The sequence below is a fragment of the Rousettus aegyptiacus genome, unplaced genomic scaffold (genome assembly GCF_014176215.1).
Source record: "Rousettus aegyptiacus isolate mRouAeg1 unplaced genomic scaffold, mRouAeg1.p scaffold_m13_p_1, whole genome shotgun sequence".
In the NCBI taxonomy this organism is placed as follows: domain Eukaryota; kingdom Metazoa; phylum Chordata; class Mammalia; order Chiroptera; family Pteropodidae; genus Rousettus; species Rousettus aegyptiacus.
Window position 1 is genome coordinate 98,385,702 of NW_023416284.1, and position 15,879 is coordinate 98,401,580.

At 50.8% G+C, this 15,879-nt stretch overlaps 1 long non-coding RNA gene across 1 annotated transcript; it reads right to left on the reverse strand.

Annotated features, from left to right (window-relative positions):
• Window positions 1-2,324: 2,324 nt before the first annotated feature.
• On the reverse strand, window positions 2,325-14,928 carry LOC107501931. The gene is made up of 3 exons (XR_001594898.2): window positions 14,855-14,928; window positions 11,367-11,434; window positions 2,325-2,617 (listed from the first exon to the last, which is right to left on the reverse strand). It is a non-coding gene; the product is annotated as an uncharacterized LOC107501931 (long non-coding RNA).
• Window positions 14,929-15,879: the final 951 nt, after the last annotated feature.

Below are 15,879 nucleotides of genomic sequence, written 5' to 3' on the forward strand. Positions count from 1 at the left end.
AACTGCTTATTGTGGAGGCTAGGTGGGGGATACGTAAGGGCTCTTTATACTATTCTGTCTGCTTTAGTATATGTTTGAAATGTCTGGAGTAAAAAAAAATTAAAAGTCATAAAACTAACTCAGTTCCAATCACCTCCTCTCACAGCTGTTCTTGATTCCTCTCACATGGCCTGGGATCTGCTCCTTACTCCTGATGGGTGGCCCCATCCTTTCTGTGTCTGAGCACTGCTCTGCAGGTGTCCCGGGCCTCTGTTCACAAGCAGCCCGAGGATTGGGCACCTCCTTAGAGTGGTGCATACTGCACCATTACCCATCTGGGGGTGCTCAGCACCAGAGAGGGAGAAGCTACCCCCACCAGCCATGCCCAAGAGCTACAGCATGGCAGGCACCACGCCAGGCATTTTCACAGATATAGTCTCAGGTTATTTCTCCTCATACAGTCCAAGGATGTAGGCATTATTCTTACCCTGAGTTTACAGAGGAGGAAACTGAGGATAAGACAACTATAGAACACCCCTAACCATATACGTGGCTTCCAATAGATAGAGCTGACCCTTTTTGAACCCATCTTAAGGAGAGGTACACATTTGCTCTCTCCAGCCACTCTACAACCTTCTCTTCCTTCCTCTGTGTCCAGAGGTGGACCTTTCTGGACTGTATCAGTCAGCTCTGTCCTCTGGCTTCCCTTTGGATTCGGCCAACAGAGACACAACAGAAGATTGCAGAGTAGAAAAGAGAAGTGGGGGTGTTTGTTCCCCCGTCCTCCCTGCTGTGCAGGTTTAGCAATGGCTGTGTTCCCCCACTGGTCCTGTGGGGCAGGCTTGCCTACGGCTCCAGCACTCACTGACTTAGGGAACCACCTTCCCTTCCCTTTCAGGCCCAGGTGCTGACAGCTTTCCACTCAACATCTGGAATTTGCATCCCTTGTTGGTTCTCTGCATTTAATGCCCCTGAAATGGGCCCCTGCTGATCCACCCAGTAACGCTGAAGAAGGCTTTAGTCTCAACTAATGGTCAGAAAAAGACACCGTACTGGCCATTGTGTGAAGAGAGACAGAAGGGTCCAGAGCCAATGGGTAGAGACAGGAGAAGCTTTGGTTTAGGGCTGATATCTTTTAATTAAATAAATGTGCTATGGGTTTTGTCTTCTTTCTATGTTGCTTTCCCCAGGGATCCTTCTGTCACTGAACCTCTGGCTTTTATTTCCCTTTATCCCGCTCTCTGCCCCATTTCCGATCTCTGTCGGCTTGAGCATGTCTCACCCTTTGTCATTTTTACATCTCGATATCAGTCCTTTTCCTGCTGTCTTTCTGTGCTTCTCTGCCTCTGACAGCCTCATCTGTCTGTCCCTCCCTCCATGCCTGTCTCTTTGTCTTTGTTTCTGTCTGCTCTATCTCTACCTACCACTGTTTTTACCTTTTTGATCTCTCTGTTTCTAGCTTTCTGCCTCTATTTTGCCCTGTCCATTTCTGCCCCTCTGGCCATCCCGCTCTCATCCCTAGGACCTACCTCTGCTCAGGGATGTCTTCATGGCCTGAACAGGAGGTGCTATATCAGGCAGGCTCCCAACAGGAAACCCAGTTCACCCTCAGTTAGTGCAAATGAAGAGATGTAAAGCAAGCACCCTTTCCAAAGTTAGGAAGAGGAACTGGGAATGTCGAGACCCAAAGACTAGCAACACGGGATGCCACTACCACCTTCACTACCACCTTAGGTCTTAGGTATCAGGGAAGCAGAAGTGCTATGTGAGCCTATGAAGGCTGCAGCCCTAGAGCAAGTGCTGCCCTGTAGGAGCTGCTATCTTGGAAAGGTGCAGCCACATGAGTCTCTTCTCCCATCTTCGAACCCCTTCTGGCTACTCCAATTGGCTGAATCCAACAAGAAGCCAGAAGGCTCAGCTCCCCTCTCCCCACCCCCACTCCCCCAGCCCTGCATGCCCAGGGCACAGAGCAGAGCAGAGAAGGGTAGAGAGCAGGCTGGGCTGGGGGTGAGGCACAAACAGGATAACCGTAATATTGGAGGCCCTCCAGAGTTCTGGCTGAGGAAACCCTCTGGTCATCAACCTCCAGGGCAGGTTCCTAAGCCCCTCCTACAAAGCCCCCTGGAGAATCAGTGTCTGAGGAGCTGAGTTTGGAGGTCTCAGACCTGCTCTTTACTGTCAAGGCCATATGTTTCTCGAAGCTCAAGTGAAAGGATGCTGTGATCATCTGTCCCCTCTGCTCCCAGACAGTCTCTGTTTTGCTAGCATATAGTTAGGATTTGGTTTTTGCAAGTGTCAGAAAATCCAAAATAACATTTGCTTGTAAAAGATAAAAGTTTATTTCTCTCACACATATAGTAATCCCATATATAGGAAGCTCAAAGTCAAATGGGTGGGTTCGCAAAGTCGTTAGAGATCCAGGTTCCTTCTATTTTACTGCTTTCTTCCTCAGTACATAGTTTCCACCTCATGACCCAAAAGAGTTGCTCAGGCTCCAGCCATCACACCTTCATTCCAGTGAGCAGCAGAAAGGACCTCAAAGAAGGATCCTCCTTCTACTTCAGAAGACTTCATGGAAGCTCCACACACTTTCACTAGCATATCACGAGCCAGGATTTTGTCTCATGGCCATGCCGAGCTACAGAGGAGACCGGGAAATATAATCTTTATTCTGAGTGGGAACATGAGCAAGAAAAGAATTGATTCCATTACTAAGGAAAAAGATGAAAATAGATATCGAGGCGGGCTACTAGCAGTATCTTTCACAACTGGAATGGTTGGTGCTGCAAGATTTGGAAATGCTGAGAAAGCAGCAGGGAGATGGTACATGCAGCAGAGTTTAAGGAAAAGTGGGGAAAACGTCAGCCTCTCACTCTCTGCTTCACCTTCCTCCTCAGGAAGCCTCTCCACATGCCTTCTTTCCAACAGCTGCATCTACCTAGAGTAAGTTTTCCCTCCTGCTGTCCCACTCGTGGCCACAGCAGTCAGCTCTCACTAATATACTCTGCCAATACCATTGCCATGTGGCCACGATCCATGGTCATTTTTCTGTGCCAAACCTCCACTTCCCAACAGCGTTTGACACGATGGAGGCGCCTTCCCCTTGAAATCGCCTCCTCTCTTGAATCTCCCATTACTCCTCTACTTACCCACTCTTGTCTCACGGGCTGGGCCACTACTCCCTGGCTGTCACTGGTCTCTCTCTAACTCCAAATGGTGGGCTTCCTCCCTGCCCAGGCCAGAACCCTTTTCTCTTCTTGGTAGACACTTTTCTCAGGTGTACTCATCCAGGACCATGGATTTAGAGACTCCATTGCTTAAGGCCCTAAAATGTTATCTCCAGCCCTACCTTTCCCTTCTAATTCGTTTCTCCAACTGTTCACAGATATGTCAGATGTAATAGAATCGAAATAGAATTCCGGCATTCCTTCCCCTCAGGCTTTCCCATTCAGGAAGTGCTGCCCACATCCACCAAAACACTCAAGCCCAAAGCTTAGGCAGCCCCTTTGATGTCTTCCTTTTCCTCAACCTCGCCCCTCCTCTCCAACCTATCAGCTAGTCCCACTTGGTCAAATCCATCCTTTATCACCACTTTCACTAATACCACCTGAGGCCAGTCCACCTCCCCTCCAGCTGACCTCTGCCCAGCCTCCACTGGCCCCCTATACTCACCTTTATCTCACCCATCCCTTCTTTTCAGAGTAGCAGGGACACTCTTGGAGCATTAATCAAATGGTGTCCCTCTTCCCTTTTCAATGATCCCCAACTGCACTGACAAGACACTCCAGACATCTCACCATGGCCGACAGCATCCTACGTACACAGTGCAGCCTTTCGCCCACCTCACCCACTGCACCTCCACCATTGTCCTCTCGCTTCCGGCACTCACCTCGTCACTCTTTTTTCTCTCTCTTTCTTTTTTCGGTTCTGCAAACAGGCTACAATCTTTCCTGCCCCATTAGTCCCTTCCGCACTGTGTGCTCTTCCCCAGTTCCTGTTCATCCTGCAAGTTCAACCTCCCTGCCATGCCCTCAAGTGACCAACCATCTTAGCCCCTTGTTAATTTTCTTAATTTTTTTTCCAATTGTTTTATATGTCCATTGACTTTCTTTTGGTCTATGTCACGCCACTAAAATGTAAGCACTATGGACTTGGCACATGAGAGGTGTTCAAAAATTCTATACTAAGTCTATAAATGAGCTCTTTTGTATCTTACATCATGCTTAACTCATGGCCAAGGCAACCACTGGAACTCAGTAAAGAGGCTGTTGACCGTTAGTTTCCATCTTGATCCAGCCCAAACATTTTCAAAGTTCTTCAAAGGCCTCGGCAGCACAGGTTTCTTTGAGCTTGCTCTAGGCCACCTCCCATCTGATAAACTCTACCTTCTCTCTCTTTCTGCTCTCTGCTGGCACACCCTCAGCCCATGCACACACTGGCACTCACTCACCAGCAAGCCTCAAATAAAGCATCATTCGTAAAGTACCTACTATATGCCAGGTATGCCTAGTTCTCACAACCAACTCTAAAGGATAGATTAGATCCCTTTTCAAATGAAAAGACATGGTTCAAAGAGGCTAAATAATTTGCTCAAGACCACACTCACTAGTGAGTGATAAAATTGGATTCCAAGCCAGGGCAGTCTGATTTATTCCAAGTGTATCAGGTTAGCAGATAGGGCTGTGAGGTTTTTAAGCCCTCCCTCTCTTTAGCATGCTAAACCTGCCCTTGACACCCCATCTTGCTCTTCGCCCCTGGGGTTCCACCAGTAGCAGGAAGTAAGGAAATAGGACTCTGAAAGTTAGAATTCTGGAAGGGCTGATGATGGTCAAGGTGATGGTGTATGGGGGATATGGAGTTTGGATAGGAACAGAGCTCTGGCTTCAGGGGTCATGTGAAAGGAGGGGTTGAGGAAAGGAAAAGACGGAGAGGTGGATGGCGAGGTTTAAGCACCCCGATCTGTGAATGCCTCTATCTCCTTGTCTTGCCTATCATACAGCTCTGCTCAAGAGGTCTGAAATTTCCCCTTGGGCAGGGCCAAGAGGTAGCCATTCCCACACCTTGACCCACCTGCCCACAGCGCCCACAGTCCTTTTGAGGGGCACAGGGTTAGCTGGAGCTAAGGCCTGTGAGGCTTGTGACCTGAGGTTAGAAGAGGAGGAGCAGGTTGAATGGAGGTGTTTCCAGTCATCTCTGGGAGAGAAGGTGAGATGAGAGGGGCTCTGCAGCCAGGCAATGTCAAGGGAGAGAAGCCCAGGGTAGGAAAGGCCTGGCCCTGCTGCCTGACAGATGCGGAGGGGCTCCGGGAAGGGAGAGCTGGGCCAAGAGGGACAAGTGTAAAGAGAAATGTCACTCTCACTCATAGTTCGTCCAAGCCTGAGAAGAGAAGAGGGAGGGACCCTGTGGTCAGGAGACCCTTTGTTCTGCCAGTGAGTAGAACAAGCCCCTCTCTAATCCAAAGCCTCCAGCTCCCATGCCAATAATAATTTGCCCTCCTCCTCAGGCCTCAGGCCTGTAGGTTAGGGACATGAGGAGGTGTGGGTACGCCCAAAGGGGCCACCAAGGTTCAGCTGGAGCTGGTGGTAGACACTTGCACTGGTCCCAGCCAAGCTTGAGAGAGTAGATGACCAGGATCAAAGGGCCAGGTCAGGCTGGTTCCTGGTGCTGGAGAGCTTTTCTGGCTGCTAGGTCCCTCCTCCCCTGCCGGTGGATGGGGTGGGTTTACCACTCCATGCCAACACTGGTCCTCTGCTCCCCTATCCTTCCTTTTCAGATAACCTCTTCCTGTATGCATGAGGGGAAAGGTCATGGACACTAGACTCAGAAAAGCAGTTCAAATCCTGACCTTACTTCTCAGTAGCTGGGTAACCTTGGGCAAGCCACTTAGCCTCTCAGAGCCCGTTTCCCTGTCTCTATAATTCCTATAAAAATCATGAACATAAAACCTAGGCTGATCCCATGATGTCTTAGAGAAGACGAGTGACAGGATGTCTGGGAGGCCACAGTACCTCAATGACATTCTGCACAGGGATCTTTTCCAGGGAAAGGAAGCCATAGCGAGCTTCCTAGAGGAGGTGGCTGGGAGGGCTGAGGAGCCAGTAGGGGCGCTGTGAGTGCGCAAGCACATCAGGACCTCTTTGGGGCTGTCCGTAGAGGGTGTAGGGTCTGGCGAGGACCATGCAGGGTCTATGAGTTAACACACAACTCCCACTCTAGCTATTGTCCCTCTCAGCCTAGGATAGGGCTTGGGCCCCACAGCCCGGGTCTCTCCACCCCTAAGGCCCCCCCTGACCCACCACTTGGCGGGCTGGTCTCCCCTTGGGGGGCCGGGGCCAAGAATGGGCGCGTCAACTGGGGCAAATTAACACGTAGGAAAACACCCCAGCACCTGGAGAAACAGGAGCTGGGGCCGGGGGAGGGCGGCCAGAGTCTTGGAAGTCAGAACCCGAGCGGAGCGATAATTCACCCGAGTGTCCGCGGCCTCCCGCCCGCTCCGCTCCCCACCCCACCGCACAGCCTCTGGTTTCAAAGGCGGACAAACAGCACACTGTGCTGGGCCCGGCTCCCTCTCTAAATCTTCTTGTCTTCAACTTCTTGTAACTTGAGCCGGCAGAGCTGACCCTCCCTCGGAGGCCTGATGGGTACTGGATGAGGGGGGAAGGAACTGGGAGCGGGGGAGGGGCATAGGAGTCTGTCCTGTCCTACTGGGGTCTCAGCCCTCCCCCATTCCTTCCGGATTGGGCAGCCTCTCTGGGCCCCCCCCCCCACCACCTCAAACAGCGGCCTCCTTCCCTACCCTTTTGAGTGGTGGGGCGGGGCGTGGGGGTCTCTGTGGGGCAGATGTTGGCTTTAGAGGAAGCATTTGCTTGTTCACATGCACCACAACGTTGGAGCGTTTGTGATGCTAGATGCTTCTGAGCATAAGCGGAATGTGAGTATGTGTGTGAGAAGGGATGGGGGAGGTTGTTGTGAGCTCACACCTCAGCATGTGGAAAAGTCATTTTGGTGCTTGAGTTGGGAGCAGACAGGGATGGGGAGTCGCCTCCCCCCTCACCCTGAGGAGAAAGTGAAGTAACCAGGGAGGAGCCTCCCACAGTCAGTCCCCACCTGAGACAGTGCTGGAGGCATTCCTGCCTGCCCAGAGCCCTTCTCCACAGCGCTTCTAACAAATGAGGAGGCCTGGGAGTGTGGCTTTGAGGAAGCTATAGAGCTCAGGAGCCCACCTCTCTTGGGGGTTTCACCTGAGAGGCGGCAGTGTGGCCTCTGTTGGAATTTCAGTGGAAGGTCCTTCTTCAAGGTGAAGTTTGGAGTGGGACCTCACAGCACACAAAGCTGGAGTCTTCCAGAAATGGCAGAGGACATTAATCAAGTAGGGCCTGACCAGATGGAGGGAAGGGTCAAGATTTGGTTGGTGGGGGGCAAGGGTAAGAGCAGAAGTGAAGGGCAAGGCTAGGGCTGCAGGTGAATCGGGGCAAGAGAGAAGTGAGATTTGAGGGCAAAGAACTAGTTGAAGGGAGGGAGGTTGGTGTCTAACATGAGGGGTGGATGTAGAGTTGGAGTTAGAATTCAGAGGAGGGAACCGTGTTGGGACAAGCATAATGGTCAGTACAGAGTTCATTCATGCTGTTATCAAGCAACAAATATTAACATGTCCCATATGCCAGGCATCGCTCTACTTGCTGGAGATACGTAACAGTGAACAAAACACAAAACTGCCCCCTCCAAGGTTACATGCCAGTGGTAGAGGCAGATAATAAAATTTAAAAGTGGGCAAATTATATGTTAGATGATGGTAAATGCTATAGAGACAAAGCTGGGAAGGGAGATAGGGAGTGACAGGGCATGGACTGCAATTTTTAACATGGCCTCACTGAGAAGGTGACATTTGTGTCAAAACCTCAAGGAGGTAGGGAAGCAAGCCAAGCAGATATCTTGGTGAAGAGCGTTCTGAGCAGAGGAAACAGCAGGTACACAATCTCTGTGTGTAAGTATGCCCCGCATGCCTGCATGTTCGCTTCAGGACCAGCAGAGACTAGTGTGGCTGGAGGGGTGAGGGAGAGTGAGAGAAGTGGGAGGGGAAGAAGGCAGAATGGTGACAGGCTGGGGTTAGGGTTAGCCAGGAATGGGGAAACCGAACACACGTAGGCAGAGGCGGGCGCACACAGAGGAAACGGATGGAGGGTGGCCACGCTGCGGCCCAGTGAAGCAGGCCTGCTCTTAAGAGAGCTCTGGGCCAGGAAAGCCTATGCTTGGGCGAGGGTGCTAACTTCGGGGCCTCTCCGGTTTTGTCCCACGTCTCCCTTCCAAAGTCTGAGACCTCACTTCACTTGGAGCTTGTCTGCGAGAACTTTGTCATCCACCACCCCCATTTGTTTGCTAATAAAAAGGTGGCGGTGGGGGGGTGCCTGTCTACCTCTCCAAATCGCCAGTGTTCTTCCCTTCCCTCTGCTGCCTGCTTCCTCTCCCTCTCCCTTTATCTCCCCGAGAACTGATGCAGTTAATTGGAGCGTCTTGAAAGTGCACATTAACACACAGAGAACCAAGGAGACGTCTTGGCAGCGAAATATCATTATCACTTCTTGAGCTCCAGCCAAAATCCCCTCGCGGTCAAAACACAATTCTTTAAACTAAACAATTAAAGATTTGTGCAAGTGTGGCTGCCATGAGGTATCAGCCTGGGAGCGGCTGCCCCTGCCAGTGTCAGCAGAAGTTAGCAACCTGCTCCATGTTCCGAGCCAGGTGATGGGCTGGGCAACTCCCGGGAAGGAGGAGGACGGTGGCTGCTGACTGAGGCCTGGCTGCCAGGAACAATCTGCCCCCGTCCCCAAACCCAGACAGCCACAGGTTTGAGACCCCAGAAGAAAACATGGCGGGCCCATCCAAGTTCACTCCTCCCTCATTGGTACTTAGGATTCAACATGGACCTTATAACTATTCTAGGCTTAGCCAGCAAGGGGGCCCAGTCCCTTCCAGAAGCCCTGGGATTCTGAAATACCAGATCTCCAACCCTTTTTATTCCCTGCTCCTACCTGCCTAACTTTAGAGGCCTCATGCTCTGAAATAAGAAACATTGGGCACCACAGCGCCCCGTGTGGCTGGGGCCTCCAGCCATTTCACTCTGGGATGCTGAGGGCTTGAAGGGGTACTCAAGGTCACAAGGTTAAGTTCCTCTGATTCCTGGTGCCGTGTTCCATTTCTCTATTACAGAGCCCTTTCCTCCCTTCCTAGAGCCCAAGCTCACACCCATGCCCTCCCCTCCAGCTCAGTGCTCTGACACTAGTCATGCACAGGGCCATGGACATTGTACTGAAGAGTTTGAAGCAGAGAAATGCGGGGGCCATCATTCCAGCCCTGCCCCATATGCACAGTTTCCACCCTGCACATGGGGCCTCAGTGAGGACTCTGTAGATGGTGGTAGAGTGAAATCTGGGCTAGGAATCTCACCAATGTGTTGCAGAGTAACAGTGGTGATCTCAAGCTCTCTCTGGGCCTCAGTTCCTGTGTCCATACCCTAGGATTTGAGCTTGTTATTGAAAATTCCTTTCAGTTCAAAAATGTCATGGGTCTGGGATTACATGTACCTATTGCAAGGGCCATGGGTGTGTTCAGGCAGCAGGCTCAGGAAGCCCTCTCTTCCCCTACTTGGCAAAGTTCCTCTTGTGTTGTACATTTCTGCAAACCAATTCAATCAGACACTTGCCATGCCCTGGGCAAGGGAAGTTGGGGAGGCCAGGAATGGTTCAGCTGTCTCCAGTCTTTTTGGAGTGTTCTCTCTAGGCTGCCAGGGAAGCTTGAGCCTGGTGAAACAAAGACTCCGGAGCCACACAGACTGGGCTCAATCCCAGCTCCCCACTCACTAGCTATGTGATCTTGAGCAAGATGCTTAACCTCTCTGAGCTTCAATTTCCCCATCTGAACATAAAGTTAACAATAGTACCCACCTCGTAGAGTCGATATGAAGGTGAAACGAGTTGAAATATGGAAGCCAGAACAGTTCCTGGTCCATAGAAATCATGCAGTGAATAGCAGCTGTAATTATTTCTGTGTTTTCTAATAGGAACCTCTGAGAGCCGATCTCTTAAAGGTGGCCTCTCAATTACCATGCTTCCCCACACCCATACTCTTGTTTAGATCTCTCTTGTATTAAATCTGGGACAGCCCAGGGTCACCAACGTAATGTAGCAAAATTGACACCATGTGACTTCTAAGGCTAGGCCAGAGAAAGCTTTTCTGCCTGGGCTTCTTGACTGTTAGGCACCATGTAGGAAGCCCAGCTACCCTTTAGCCCACCATGCTGAGGAAGCCCAACCTCGCCATGTGGAACAGCCACGAGGAGGAGGAAAAGTTGCTTGGCCAAGCACCCAACAGAGATGCTAGACATGTGAGTGAAGAAGACATCCTGGACATCCCATCCCGCCCAGTCCAGCCTTTGGATAACCCCAGTCCCACCTACAACTTGATTGAACCCCTCAAAAGACCCCAAGTGAGAACCACCCAGCTGAGCCCAGTTAGCCCACAGAGCTATGACAGAAAATAATAAATTTTAATTTTTAGCAACTGAATTTTGGTATGGTTCGTTCCACTGGAATGGACCTTAGAGTCAGAGTGGGTCAGAGTTGGAAGGGAACTTGGTGATACTGATTCGAATTGAATCCTCATCAGATCATGACATCAGCCACCTTCCCTTAGCCCCACAAGGGCTTCCCCTCACATTTTGAATAACATCCTAAGTCACCTCTAAGACCTATAAGGCTGACATGCCCCACTCCACCTCTGACCTCATTTGCTCTTCCTCTGCTCCAAGCGCTCTGGCCTCCTAGTCATTCCTTGACCATGCCAAACAGGCTCCTGCCTCAGGGCCTTTGCCATTGCTATTCCCTCTGCTGGGAGTGCTTTTCCCCCTTATTTTCTCACAGTTCACTCTTTCATTTCATTCAGGTTCCTGATCAAATGTCACCCTTTGGGGGGGGGGCCTTTCTTAAATTAGTGCCCCCAGTTCTTCTAATATCCCTTTCTCTCCCCTGCTTTATTTTGCCTCAGGTTACTCACTGCTACCTGATATTATATTATATTACACATTTGTTTCTGCATTCATTTACTCTCTCTCTCTCTCTCACTAGCATGTAAGCTCCGTGCGAGTAGGAATTTTGTTTTCTTGGTTGACTGCTGAGCTCCAGGTCTCAGAAGAGTGCCTGACACACAGTAGGTCTCAATCAATACTAATAAGAAGAATGAAACTTCTCTATCCTGGGGAAGGGAACAGAGACCTGGAGATGGGACAGGGACTTGCTCGACGTCACATGGTTACTTAGCCGGACCCTGTCCCAGGGCTCTCTCCCCCCAGGTTCCCACATGCACACCCACAGCCATTTCTCTCCTTTGCCTACCTTGCTGCAGTGGCCACTCCTCTCTGTCACTCAGACGGACCAAGAGCCCTCAGCTCTTCCAGTTGTTTCTGTCAAACAGCATTTACAGTAAACTTTGTTTGAACTTTTGTCTAAGTGATAATAATAATAACACGATAATTATATGGAGTATAACGTACAGCCAGCTGTATTTAATTAAAGCTGTAATTTCACTAAGGATTTCTGGAAACAGAGTAAACCGCAAGAGTTATACCACCCGGACCCCCCTGAGGGGATTACATGTGCACGGCAGCGGGCTGACTAGAGCAGAGGCCCCAGAAGCCAGAGGCCACTGACAGGGTCCAGCTTCCAGAGTCTGGGTCATCCCATCTTGGAGCCACGCAGAAGGTGGGTCTGCAGTGGCCTCAGGCCAGAGACAGTCTGGAACCTCTCAGAACACGTGCACGGATTCCTTCTGAACTTTACTGGCTCCCAGGAAAGTCGTTCCTTTCAAGACTCTGGAATAGAAGGTCCAGGAGCCGAAAAGACACCATATAGGAGCAAGGAAGATGGCTCAGAAGGCCTGAGGTCCAGAGTGTGGGACAAAGGGAAGGAATTAGTGCCAGCCAAGGGAGGACGGGCCAAGCCTGGATTCAGTCAGCAACATTTTTCTTGGTGTGTCTAGCACTACATGTCTGGCACTATGCCAGACCCTGGCGTTAAGGAGACCTGGACTTTGCTCTGCTGAGAGTTTGATTGAGCAGGGAGACAGCCTTATATACTAATCACAAAGGGAGCCCTCTGTGAGAGGATTGGATAGTCTCCTGGGGCCAGGGTGTGCAGGTTTAAATCCCAGCTCTGCCCTTCTCAGCTGAACTTGCCTTTTTACTTCTCTGCCTCACATTTCCCATCTGTAAAATGAGAATAATAGTATCTATGTCTGAAAATTGTTAGGAGGATTAAATTAAAGAATCTGCATCAGATACTTAGGCTAACAGCAGAGAGGGTTAATAAATGTTAGCTGTACCATTGGATATTTCTGGGAGCACAGAAACAGGGAAAATCATTTTGACCTGGAAATAGGGTAACCAACCATCCTGGCTTGGATGTGGAACATTCAGTGCCAAAACCAGGACAGTCACAGGAAAAATGGGCTGTTGGCCACTCTACCTGGAAAACCAGAGCTGAGTCTCAAGGAGAAGGTGACATCCGAGCCAGGCACACACTAAGGATGACACGGACTTAGCTCAGCAGAAGGCAGAGAATACACGGAAAAGTGTGGAACCAGGGGTTCAGGCCCAGATGAGTAGCAAGCTCCCTGCGTGACCTTGGGCTAGTCACACCTTTTCTTGAAGACTTACTTGTCACTTCTGTAGGCTAAGAGGGCACTGACTGCTCTCTGGGGCCTTTAATAGGTCTGCAACCAGAGGAGGCTAGGGCTACAGGGGGGAAGGGCCTGGTGGGAGGGCCTCACGAATCACCCTACTTGCCCCCAGCATGCACATATGCGGACACTTGCCCACATATAAACCCTTTCTTCACATATAAAACCCCTCTTTGGGTCTTATAATAGGGCCGGATCAGTAGGGTTAACAGGAGAGCCGGTTTTAATTGTCTAAAGAGGCTTGCTGTTGGGGGTGGGGGGCGAATGAGATCTTTGAAGAGATGCAGAAATATTCCTGGGTAATAAAATATCCCCTTTTCAGTGTCAAAGTTAATGTTCCAGGCCTCAGGTAAAACCGGCTTCTTATCAGCCAGAGCTCTCCCTGGAGAAGGCTGGGCGGCAGGTGGGAAAGGAGGGAGCAGCTTGGGCTCCCCTCACCCTCCAGTGGGGAAGCAGAGGGTGGGGGGGAAAGCTTGGTGGTTAGAGGAGGCTGAGCCCTCTGTGCGACCCCCAACCCCACGGCCCGCTGGACTGGGAGGTCAGCCCAAGTGCAGGATACACGGCCCACCTGGTATCAGTCTAGAGCTCTGTCTACCTCCCTGCCTCTGCCCCCTCGACAGATGCTCATTCATTCTGCCACCATTTCTGTCCCTTGTTCTTTCTCCTTCTTTCCTCTCAGACTATTCGTTCCGCCTGTCTGCCCTTATCCCTTCTGCATGTACCGGCATCTGTGATGGTGTTTGTGTCTGTCTGTCCTGCTTGGGTATTGTCCCCTGAGGCCAGGACAAGAGGCAGGAGGCCTTTCATGCTGCCTGGGAGCAACGCGCATGTGCCGCATACTCATGCACCCCTGCACCACTCTGCACAAACAGGTGTGGGTGGGCAATGCCTTGTCCCATGCGCTGGGCATCTTGCCCAAGCCCCAGGCTGCTGCCTGAACCCCTGCCTCGGCGCTGGGCCCCAAACCCACTGGCGTGTGCTGGCAGCACAGCACAATGACTCTGACAGGCCTTGGGTTTAAATATAGAGTTGCGTACGCAAGACGGGGCTAATTTTAGCAGGAATGTGCTGGAAACTTTCTGAGAGCTCTGTTCTCTAGCTGTCTCCCCTGTGCTCATCGCTCAGGGTTGGAAGCAAAACTGCTAGTCCCCTGTTCCTCACCTTTGCATTTCTCCCTCCCAGTTACCCCTCTCCCAAGTCCGGTCCCCAAAACCTGGCCCCATTCCTTGTTTTTGACGTACCCTGTTCCCAGGGACCAGAGTCCACCCAGCCCCCTGAGGCTCTAAATCCCTTATGTCTTCTTTCTTATCTCAGTCTCTTCGGCAATGCTAAGGCTGGCCAGCCCTGGAGAAAATGATCAAAATATTCCTTTCTCTTGCCCAACTCCAGTGATGCATCCTGTCAGAGAAATACATTTGAGTCACACACAGATACAACCTGCCATTCGCTGAGCAGTCCTTGTGTGCCAGACACCATACTCAGTGCCTTACAGAGTCACTTATTTAATCCTCACAACAACCCTGAGGTAGGAATGTATAATGTCCCCATTCTACAGACGAGGACTGTGAGGCCCAGAAAAGTTCAAGGAATTGCCTGAGGTCATTCAACCCCACACTATTGGTCACTTAATGCATTATCTTTCACAGAGAGTACATTTGTCCTTTAAATGAGAACCCTGGAGGAAGAGGTCATGTTTAGTACAAAGGAATAAATGTGAGGGTGGAATTTCAAGGACTATGATTCCAGAAGGGCACACACACAAATCCTTGGGCCAGAAAGGGGAAGCTCTTCATCTCTCATCCTTCCTGTGTCATACTACTCCACCCAGGGGCCTAGGGCAAGAGGTCATGCTTCTCCTCCACCCAATTCTGCATTTATTTTTGTTCCTCTCCTGCCTTGCTTTCCCTTACCCCTTCAAGCAGCATTTATGGAGCATCTACTGTGTGCCCAGCACTGCTGCAGGTGCCTGGCTGCAAAGATAAATGAGGTGAAGGGTAGGGCTGGCCCTGAAGTCCTCATGGATTAGCTGATGGCAGATGCAGGCTTGGAGTAAACAATTAGCCATGTTCTCATTGGTAAAAATGATAATAGGAGCTGCGAGGACAGAGGAGAGAAAAAGTTGACATCGGGAAGGGGCTGCTCTTACCCCCCCTCCTGCAAGAAACTCCAGAAGGCATCAACTCTTCCTCCCCATGCTGCTCTGACTGTTCTCTCCAGCAGCTCCGAAAAAATGCCCTGTCTCCCCACGGGGCCGTGTAACAGCGCTGCGTGGTTGTTGTGCTTGAGTGCGAGGACATTTCCCTGTAATGAGGATTAGAATAGTAACGAGGATGACGTGCTATAGCTGGAGAGCAACAGATCTCGGGGAGCGGCAGACCACCCCGCCAAGGGACACCAGCTGCCGTGGCTGTGACAGAGGCCACGCCCCATGAGCCAGGCCAGGAGCCACCAGGCAAATGTCCAGCTCTGGCCGCCGTCCTGATTCACTCCACTCAGGGGAGAGCAGTGGGACTGGGCCCGACAGGGCTCTGGCTCACAGCCTGGCACTGGGGGGACGAGGGAACCCCAGGAGGGAGTAGAGGACACATTTGAGACTGCAGCCTCCTCATGCTCCTTTTCCTCCTTCGTTTTCCTCTATAGCACTAAATTCTTTCTAATAGATGGTACAATTTCCTTATTCATTCTTCTTACTGTCGCCCTGATTAAAATGTAATCTCCATGCTATGTCCTCTGCTGCTTCTTTAGTGACTAGAACAGTGCCTAGAGCACAGTAGGTGTTCAAGAAAGATTTGTACATGAACTAATAAATTTGGGTGTGGACACTTGGTGCCCGTGAGATTGGAGATGTGTATCCATGTGGCTGAAATCTTTGTGCCAATCTGTGGGAGAAAGTCTGTGAGGTGTATGTTTGAGAAGTGTGTGTGTCTGTGAGGAGTGTGTATCTGTGACATAGTGTGAGGTATTTATGTCTATGAGGTGTGTGTATCTGTCTAGCCAGCTGTGATTCTGTCCCCCATGTGTATCTGCGAGGTGTGTGTATGTGTCTATGAGGTAAGCATGTCTAAGTCTGCAAGGTGTGTGTGTATCTGTGAGATGCTTGTATGTGTGAGACGTGTATGTCTGTGAGGTATGTGAGTATGAGGTGTTTGTGTCTGTGAGATGTGTGTGTCT